Source organism: Alexandromys fortis, unplaced genomic scaffold, assembly GCF_014885135.2.
Source record: "Alexandromys fortis isolate MF-2015 unplaced genomic scaffold, M_Fortis_MF-2015_v1.1 scaffold_73, whole genome shotgun sequence".
NCBI lineage: Eukaryota > Metazoa > Chordata > Mammalia > Rodentia > Cricetidae > Alexandromys > Alexandromys fortis.
In genome coordinates, this window is record NW_026067959.1 from 3,143,988 (window position 1) to 3,152,798 (window position 8,811).

Genomic DNA, 8,811 nt, shown 5'->3' on the forward strand with positions numbered 1-8,811 from the left:
GCAGCTCATGGGCTTCTCTTCTCCCACCCTCTCTTTCCTGTATAGCCCTGCCCTTTCATCCCTGTGCTCTCTCTTGGCTCTTTCTTTTTTTTTTTTTTTTCTTCAAAACCAATAATTTATTTCACTTGTCCATTCTCTGGATAAGACTTCCAATATGACACAGACTGAGAGAGGTGGAAGTGAACTTCCTCCCTGTGCTTCTTCTAAAGGACAGAATCCACATTTCCCCATACAGTATGATGTGTTGGGAAACAATTTTCTACACTTACTTTGTTGAGGTATTTGATCAGTAAAGGATGAGCCTATAATTCGGGTTCTTAGAGAAGCTAAATAAGAAGGAGAACCCAAAGAAAATCATATAGGCATCCTCCTGAATATTAACCTTCATCAGGTGATGAAAGGAGACAGAGACCCACAATGGCGCACCGGACTGAAATCTCAAGGTCCAAATCAGAAGCAGAAGGAGAGAGAGCACAAGCAAGGAACTCAGGACCGCGAGGGGTGCACCCATACACTGAGACAAGGGGGATGTTCTATCGGGAACTCACCAAGGCCAGCTGGCCTGGGTCTGAAAAAGCCCGGGTTAAAACCGGTCTCTTGGCTCTTTTTTGACCCCGCCCCTCTTTCAGTCCTCACTACCCCTCCTCCCCCCATCCCTGCCAGTCCTCACATGGCCCAGTTCAGTCTACTGGCCGTGTTTAACCCACTACTTTCTCTCCCTGCTTTGGACTCTTCCAGATGCCTCTGGTTGTTCTACCCTTCATATCTACAATATAAACCTTCTCCTCAGCCATACCTTGACGTGGTCATGTCCTCACTTTACACAGCACGTAGAGGTCCAAAGTCAACTTTGTCGAGTTAGTGCTTTCCTTCTGCCTTTGTATGGGTTCCTGGAATTGAACTCAGGTCCTTGTGTTTGCAAGACAGACACTTTGCTAACTGAGTAATTTCCCTAGCTCCTACTTCAATAACATTTTTCTGTTATTTCTTTGTTTGTTTTTGGACAGGATTTCTCTGTGCAATCCAAGTTGTCCTGGGGCTTGCTCTGTATACCAGGCTGGCCTCAAACGCAGAGTTAACCAGCCTCTGCCTCCTGAGTGCTGGGATTAATGGCATGCACCATCATGCCCAGCTTTCAATCCAAAGCTAAACTCTGCCAGCTGCTATTCAGTGTCCCCTCTTTGTGACTGAGGTCATGAAATCCTAAACTCTGGGAAGAGCTCATCACACACCCACATGGGTATTCCCCTCCTATGACCCAGACACTCTTATCATCTGCCTTTGTAAGGAGCCAGTGTGGACCAGTTGCTTCATGTCTTGGTTGGTGATGACAGAAACATAGATTTCTTATAGCCTGCTGGCTAATCCCTGTCCCTTGCTCTTCACCTGTCCACCAGGATCTCTCTGGAAACTTCTCAGGCTTGTGCCAGACCTAGAATCTGGTATGCCTACCCTTGAGAGGCTTAAAGGAGGAAAAAAACCACTCAGGTCACCTGATGCCCCTGGAAAGACCTGGCTTTGCAGCAGAAGTCACTTTGGTGGTGATGGCTGTCCTTGTTGGTAATTTTAGTTCCTTTCTAGTCAGAATTTCAGCCTGTTGGGAAGAGCTGTCTCTAAGTATCTGTGTCACTCCATCCCTTGTAAGTGTTTCTCCCGCGGGGCGTGGGGGCACATGCTTCTAATTCCAAGCACTCAGAAGGCAGAGGCAGTACAAGACCAGCCTGTTTTAAATATGAGTTCTAAGCCATGTCTCAAACAAAACAAAACAAATGCTCTTCCAATATAAATAATGCCATGCCTTATGTTCTAGTCTCATTCTGTTGCTGTGATAAAATATCCCCCCAAAGCAACTTAGAGGAGGGGAAACCGTCCTGAGCAACTCCAGGAAGGATGTTACGGATGCAGGAGCATGAGACAGACAGCAGGCCACATCGCATCCAGTCGAGAGAGAGAGAGAGAGAGAGAGAGAGAGAGAGAGAGAGAGAGAGAGAGAGAGAGAGGCATCCATGCTGCCAGCTTGCTCACTGGCTGCCTTTCTTCACTCTCAGACAGTTCAGGGCCCAGCCTAGAGATTGGTGCTGATTCGAGGGGGCTAAGTCTTCCTACATCAACTAACAATCAAGATAATCCCTTACAGGCAAATCTGATCCGGTAACCCTCATTACAGGCAAACCTCATTAAGATTCTCTTCCCAGATGATACGAGGGGGTGAAATTTACAATGAAAACTAACCTGAACATTCATTTGCATGAAATTGAAATTCAATAATTGGAACTTTATAAAAATCAGAGACATCATTAGTAATGATAAAGAACATAGCTGTGACCACAAGAGACGACATAGGGGGCTAAGTTGAGAACATTCTCACGGAAAGAGCCGCTAAGCAGGGTTAGTGGTACATAACCCTCAGCCCTGCACTCAGACGGAAGCAGGAAGGCAGGAGCTCACAGCCATCCTGGGACGAGGAATCCTGTCTCAAGCTAAACCAATGAACAAGAATGAAAGGCCCAGGTGACTTCAAAAATCTTAATCCAAGTCCTAAAACTGTCATGCTACTCAAAGAAAAAGAGAATGCCTCTTTCTTCCCTGGGCTCTGTAAAATCAAATTCATTGGGAATTTTAAAAATTGGGATTTTTTAAAAAATATCTGAGAAGCCTCCTAACACTGGAGAGTCAGAGGCAGGTGGATGTTTGTGAGTTTGAGGCCAACCTGGTCTACACAGTCAGCCCTAGGACAGCCAAGGCTATGCCTCAAAAACCAAAAATAAATAAATAGCCAACAGGATGGGAGCATTGTCTTGCCTCTGCTTGTATGCGCAGATTCCTGCCTGTGAGATGAGGGTGCTGAGCCCCAAATTCTTAGAGAACCCTCCTGAAGCCATCTTGGCCTTCTGCAGTCACATAACTTACGGCTAGACTAGAGGCGGGGCGCCTGGAAGGAGAAATGTGGGGGGGGGGTGAGCAACCCGCACTCGGTCACTTTAGTGAGATGTCACAGGTATCTGTTTGTTAGCATTGCTAGTACAAAGTGTTACAAGCTGAGTGGCTTCTGCGGTGGAAACTGTTGTGTCCTGATGCTGATGGCTAGCAGTTGGGAGGCAGACTTGCTTATGTCTGAGGGCTGTGCACGGCTGGGCTTCCTGTTCTTATAGTTTCTCCCTGTGCGCAAGTCTCTGAGTTTAAGCCTCCCCTTCCTATCAGGACCCCAGTTATTTTTAGCTTAGGACCCACCCTGATGACTTTAATTTTAAACTAATTGCCTTGAAGACCCTATCTCTAAATAACATTCAAATTCTGAGGACTTTTAGGACCTCAGTATGTAAACACTGAGAGACACGATTTAAACACCAGCCAACCTGCCTGGCTTTGGTTTCCTATTAGAAGAGAAAGCTGGCCTTAATGCTCCTTAAGGGCTCTTTCAGCCCCAGTGTTCCAAGATTTACTCAGCCCTTTGCAGCTGCCAAACCTGGCCCCACCATCCACTCGGCTCTAAATACAAGAATTTTCCCTCCTTGGTCCTGCCAGGCAGCCCTGGAGCCGGGGGGAAATGAGGGAGGAAATGCTACAAGGGTGGAGTTTCCCTTTAACTTTTTATCATTTGCACCGGCTCTGTAACGGGACAAACATTCATGGCAGAGTGAAATGGGGGTCCTGACACCCTAAAGCAATGACATGCGTTCCTTTCGCAAGTATGATGCGTCACGCTCCCCAGCTGTAGCCGATACAACCCGTCCAGGAGAGCTGCCCCGGCGTTCTGCTCTCTCTGCCAGCTCATTAGCTGCAGAATGCTTCCCAGCTGTCAGCCAGCCAGGCGAGGAACGAACTGGAACCCAGCCTGTGCTGCAGGGATCCGGAGGGTCAGAGGAGGGACCGGGAGGGGAAAGAGGACCTGGAGGAGAAGGCAAAAGGGAGAGAGAGACAGAGGGGATGGAGGAGGAAGGGAGAGGTGGGGAAAGGAAAGGAGGGGAGAGGCAGGGAGGCGAAGGAGGAGGGAAATGTCCATGGCCTGGAGAGGTGACCAGGTTTCTTCAAGGGCTCAGACGGGAAGGGCAAAGGGCATGAGGAGGCCCAGCGATCACACAAATTATGGTGTGGCCAGCATCATCTTTAGGGAGAATTTAGAAAAATTGGGGTTTACTCACCTATAAATAAAAAAAAAAAAAAACATGGGTTTTAGAAGCCTAACCTAAGGACATGAAACCTATATAAGGAAGCAGTGCTGGGCTGTAGTTAACCCAGGGCCCAGGACAGCCCACTTCCTTTCCTTGTGCCTTTTTTATTCGTCTCTAAATGTGGAGACGGTAAGACCATTGCCGAACTTAAAAATACTTTTTGTCTGAATCACCTGACTCGCCCCCCCACCCCGCCCCCAACCACCGTACTTCTAGCCAGTAAGGAATCTTCCATGGCCACCCCATCAGCCCAGCAGATCTTGCTGGAAGCTCCCAGCACACCAGATGTTGAGCACAGGCAGGCCACAAGCCCCACTGCTAACCAACTGTGCTTGTCTCAAGGACGTGCCAGACCTTTATGTTTGGGCCTTTTTTATTAGGAGTGTTTGGCTCCCTTTTCACACAGTCTGGAGAGATTCCCGCTCTGGACTCTCTCCCCAGCTTTTATGATGTTAGAGAACGATCCGTGTGTGCCGCTTTCTGGCTCCGAGTGTGTCCACGTCTCTCCTTCATTTTCCACCTTGTGTGGCAGTGGAGGGAAAAGCCAGCCTTGGGACCCTGTTCCCGCTATGAAATGCATGATTGGGCAAAGGGTCTCCGCAGGCAGAAAACTGGTTAATGTGTCGTGGAAAACATCGGTGGTGTTTGTGGGTTGAGCCTGATTATAATACATGTGACAGCTTCCTGTGGTTCAACCCCATATCTCAGCTGGGTTAGCCTCGTCCTGTGTACCTCCAGCTGCTACATTTTCCTGTCTCTTACCCTCCGTCCCCCCAACGCTGACTTCTCATGGGTTCCTCTCCACTACAGGTGACCTTAGGGTGCTGAACCTGGTATTTGGGGAATCATATTCATTTTTTATTTTTTAAAATAACGACGAATAAATCGGATCTCATGTATCCCAGGCTAGCTTCAAATTCACTAGCCAAGAATGACCTTGAATTTTTGATCCTTCTGCCTCTCCTTCTCAAGGGCTGAGAGTATAGGTGTGTGCTGTTGTTCTTGGTTTATGACTTGCTAGAAATCACACCCTAACTCCACGCAGGCTAGGCCAGCACTGTCCCCTGAACCATATCCCAAGCCCCATTTACTCATTCTAAAGCAAAGATTATCTGTGTCCCCTGGACCATGCACAGCTTAGTCATAAGGACTCCAGTCCAGGAAAGACTTCCTGCCTGGGAGGAACTTCTGGTCTACTGTCTCCTGGTCCATGACAGCTTCTGAACTTAGATTTGACTTTAGTTTTTGAACTCGTGATACCCACACTTCCTTCTCAAGGAAGACCCTGACGTCCTTGTTAGAACAGAGCATGGATATCTGCCAGATCTCAAACCCCAGCCAGACTCCCAGTCTCCTCTGTTCTCATCCTTCCTGTTTCTGCCTGGAGCTCTGTGCCTGCGGCATCTCCTGGAGTTTACAAAATCTGTCCGTGTGTAAAGGTTAGTCCGGGAGGCACCGGGCTACAAAGTCACTAGGACATTGATTCTGTGGGGTCCCTGTCCCACCCATTGTCCTCAGAGTCCGCCTCAGCCTAACCATATTGGCCATGGTCTTAGAGGCGAGTGTGTCTGAGGCCCCCCCCCCCCGCCCCGTCAGACAGAACCGTGGGAGGTGGGGGAGAAGAATGTCCCCCTTAGCAGCCCGTCCAGATGACTGAGTTGTCTGAGTGACAACTGGGCTTTGCCTTCCATCAGGGTATGCTGTGCTATGATGAGCAGAGGAAGACACTGAACAGTGAGCTCGGCTGAGGAAGCCATCACACCAAGAGAACATGCCCATCCCAGTGCTTACCCGGCCTCTAACACGGAGGGACAGCCAAACCTCTCCTAGTGCGTGTTCCATAGCTGGCCCTGGGCTCCTCAAACTCATCCACGTTGAGCAAGCTTGAGGCACCACTGTCACTCCTCCTTTGAGGAACTGAGGCAGGAGGATTGAGAGTTCCCAGTCAACCTGAGCTACGGAATGAGACCCTGACACCCCCTGTCCCCTCTGCCTCAAAAAGCCAATGTCAAAAAAAGGAACACTCCCCCACAAACCAGAAAGCTGTTCCAGAGTGAAGGTAAGAACAACAACAAAAGACAATAAGATGGTAATGCATGATCCCTGGCCAGATCCTGGGCTGAAAACAATGCAGTTGTAAAGGACTTTGTGTGTGTGTGTGTGTGTGTGTGTGTGTGTGTGTGTGTGTGTGTGTGTGTCTGTGCGCGCGCATGTCTGTGTGTGTGCATGTGTGTGTGCATGTTATGTGCACGTGCATGTGTACATGTGTGTGCCTGTATATGTATGTGTGCGTGTATGTGTGTGCATGTATGTGTACATGTTATATGTACTTGTGTGTGCGCCTGTATATGTATGTGTGCATGTATGTGTGTGCACATATATATCTGTGTGTGTAGAAAAATATTTAAAAAATAGCAAATCTAAATAAAACGTGTATGGCCTGTCAGCAGGCTGCTTTCTCACGTTGACTGTCTGAAAATCTCAGAATAAGTTGGGAGCACTCCCGTGAGCCAGCGGTGGGTGAGTGGACAGTGGGGACCAAGAGGTCGCCAATAGTCTGACAGCGACCGAGGGACAGGGTAACAGCAAAAAATCCAGGCAGCAAAGCAGCCACAGCAGGAGGACCCTGCAGCTTGGAGCCCACCTGGACACTCTGTCCGTGACACCATCTGGTGACCAGGTGCTGCAGCAACATGAGAATTCCAGGCCAACTGACAAGCAGAGAACTCCGGTTGTGCCAGTAGGGCCCTGAGAGGCTCAAGGCTCGAAAGGCTGAAGGATCAAGAGGCCAGATGGGGTTGAAGCCAGCAGGAGCTGATTCATCTGCCTGCTCCCCAGGACAGTAGTGGGACTCATAGGGAGGTGGGGGCTCCACTGGGCTCTGGGAGCCTTCGCTGATTAAATATTGCTTTGCCAGGTTGTGACAAATCAAGACCACAGATGTTGGGCTAGCAAGGTGGCTCAGCAGGTAGGAGCATATTCGTGTGTGTGTGTGTGTGTGTGTGTGTGTGTGTGTGTGTGTGTGTGTGTGTGTACTGGAAAATAAATCAAAAAAAACCTCAAGATCACAAGTCACTAACTCCCATCTTTTTTTATTATCTCGATTTGCAATCATTTCTGCCTGTGCCTGCTCCTTGCCTGATTTTATTTCATTGTGATGGGTGGAAAATATTAGACGCGCTCTCTCCAGTGTCTTAAAAATGCCTAAGCACAAAAAATGAAAAATGAAATCTGTCAAGGCCAGTTTTGGACTCAGTCGTGTGACACGCAGTTTCCAAAGGCCATGGGCTGAGTCCTAACATGACCGGGCTTTCCAGGTTGATGGCGCTGAAGCATTCTGCCGAGTTCCTCTCCCTGATGCAGAGAGGCCGGCGAGTTAGCTGACCCATTCTGGCTCCCGAGTTTCTCCCGCATGCCCAGGGGTGTACAGTGAGGTCAGCCAGAGGGGCTGGGGTGGTAGATCCGGCAAGGCTGAGCTCGGCTCCCTTTCTACCACGTGGCTCAGTAACAAAGCAGCCACGACAAATTGCCAAGGCCTGCGAAGAGGCTCAGGAGCGGATGAGCTCCTGGTGCGAGAGAGGGAGCAGCGGCTGAGCTTGCCTCGGCTCTGATTAATGGGCAGGATTCGGCCAGGAGACGGCTCCTCCGGGGAAACCATAATATTTGCAGAGCGGATTCATACAGACCCCAAGCTTTTCGGCCTCCCCTCTCTGTAAATCGTTGTGTTTCTCTCTCTCTCTCTCTCTCTCTCTCTCTCTCTCTCTCTCTCTCTCTCTCTCTCTCTCTCTCTTTCTCACACCTCTGGAAGTCGGCATTTAATATCATGCGTCTTCCTCTATCCTGCTTCATCTCTTATTTTTAGACAGTCTCTCACTGAAACTGGAGCTCTCGCCCATTCCGTGAAACTGGCCCCTGAGCACAGGGATCCTCCTGTCTCTGGCTCCACCATGCTATGGTTATAGGTCCATGCCACCAAGCCCAGCATGGGTTCTGGGGGTCCAAACTCAGGGCCTTGGGCCTGTATGTGGCAAACACTTTGCCAAGGGAACCATCTCCCTACTTCCTTGATCTCTTTAGTCTTTAGTTCTTTTCTTAGATGCATGTTTAAGTGGAGGAAGCCAGGCCTGGTGGTACTATAATCCCAGTACTAGGGAGGTGGAGACTAGAGGGATCAGGTATTCAAGGCCATCCTTCGCTGCATAATTGGTGACCCCATCTGAAAAATAAAGAAACATAAAAAAGAATCCCAATATTGATCTCTGGGCCCCCCCACACCCTCACACATGTGCGCTTGCACCTGCACACACACACAGACCAAAAACTTTGATCTTTCATTTGATTCTTTGAGGGGACCACAAACCTACGTGCCCTCCTAGTACCCCTAGCCTAGAAGATTTTTAAAGTATTTTTGAGGACCTAGCAAATCTAGGTGCTATGATTTGAAGATTTATTTTTTTTTAATATTTATTTATTATGTATACAAAATTCTGTGTGTATGCCTGCAGGCCATAAGAAGGCACCAGCCCCATTATAGACGGTTGTGAGCCACCATGTGGTTGCTGGGAATTGAACTCAGGACCTTTGGAAGAGCAGGCAATGCTCTTAACCTCTGAGCCATCTCTCCAGCCCCGATTTGAAG

At 48.9% G+C, this 8,811-nt stretch overlaps 1 long non-coding RNA gene across 1 annotated transcript; it reads left to right on the plus strand.

Moving 5' to 3' along the window:
• Positions 1-5,462: 5,462 nt before the first annotated feature.
• LOC126508000 (uncharacterized) lies at positions 5,463-7,131 on the plus strand. The gene is made up of 3 exons (XR_007593691.1): positions 5,463-5,611; positions 5,867-6,231; positions 7,090-7,131. It is a non-coding gene; the product is annotated as an uncharacterized lncRNA (long non-coding RNA).
• The last annotated feature ends 1,680 nt before the right edge of the window (positions 7,132-8,811 follow it).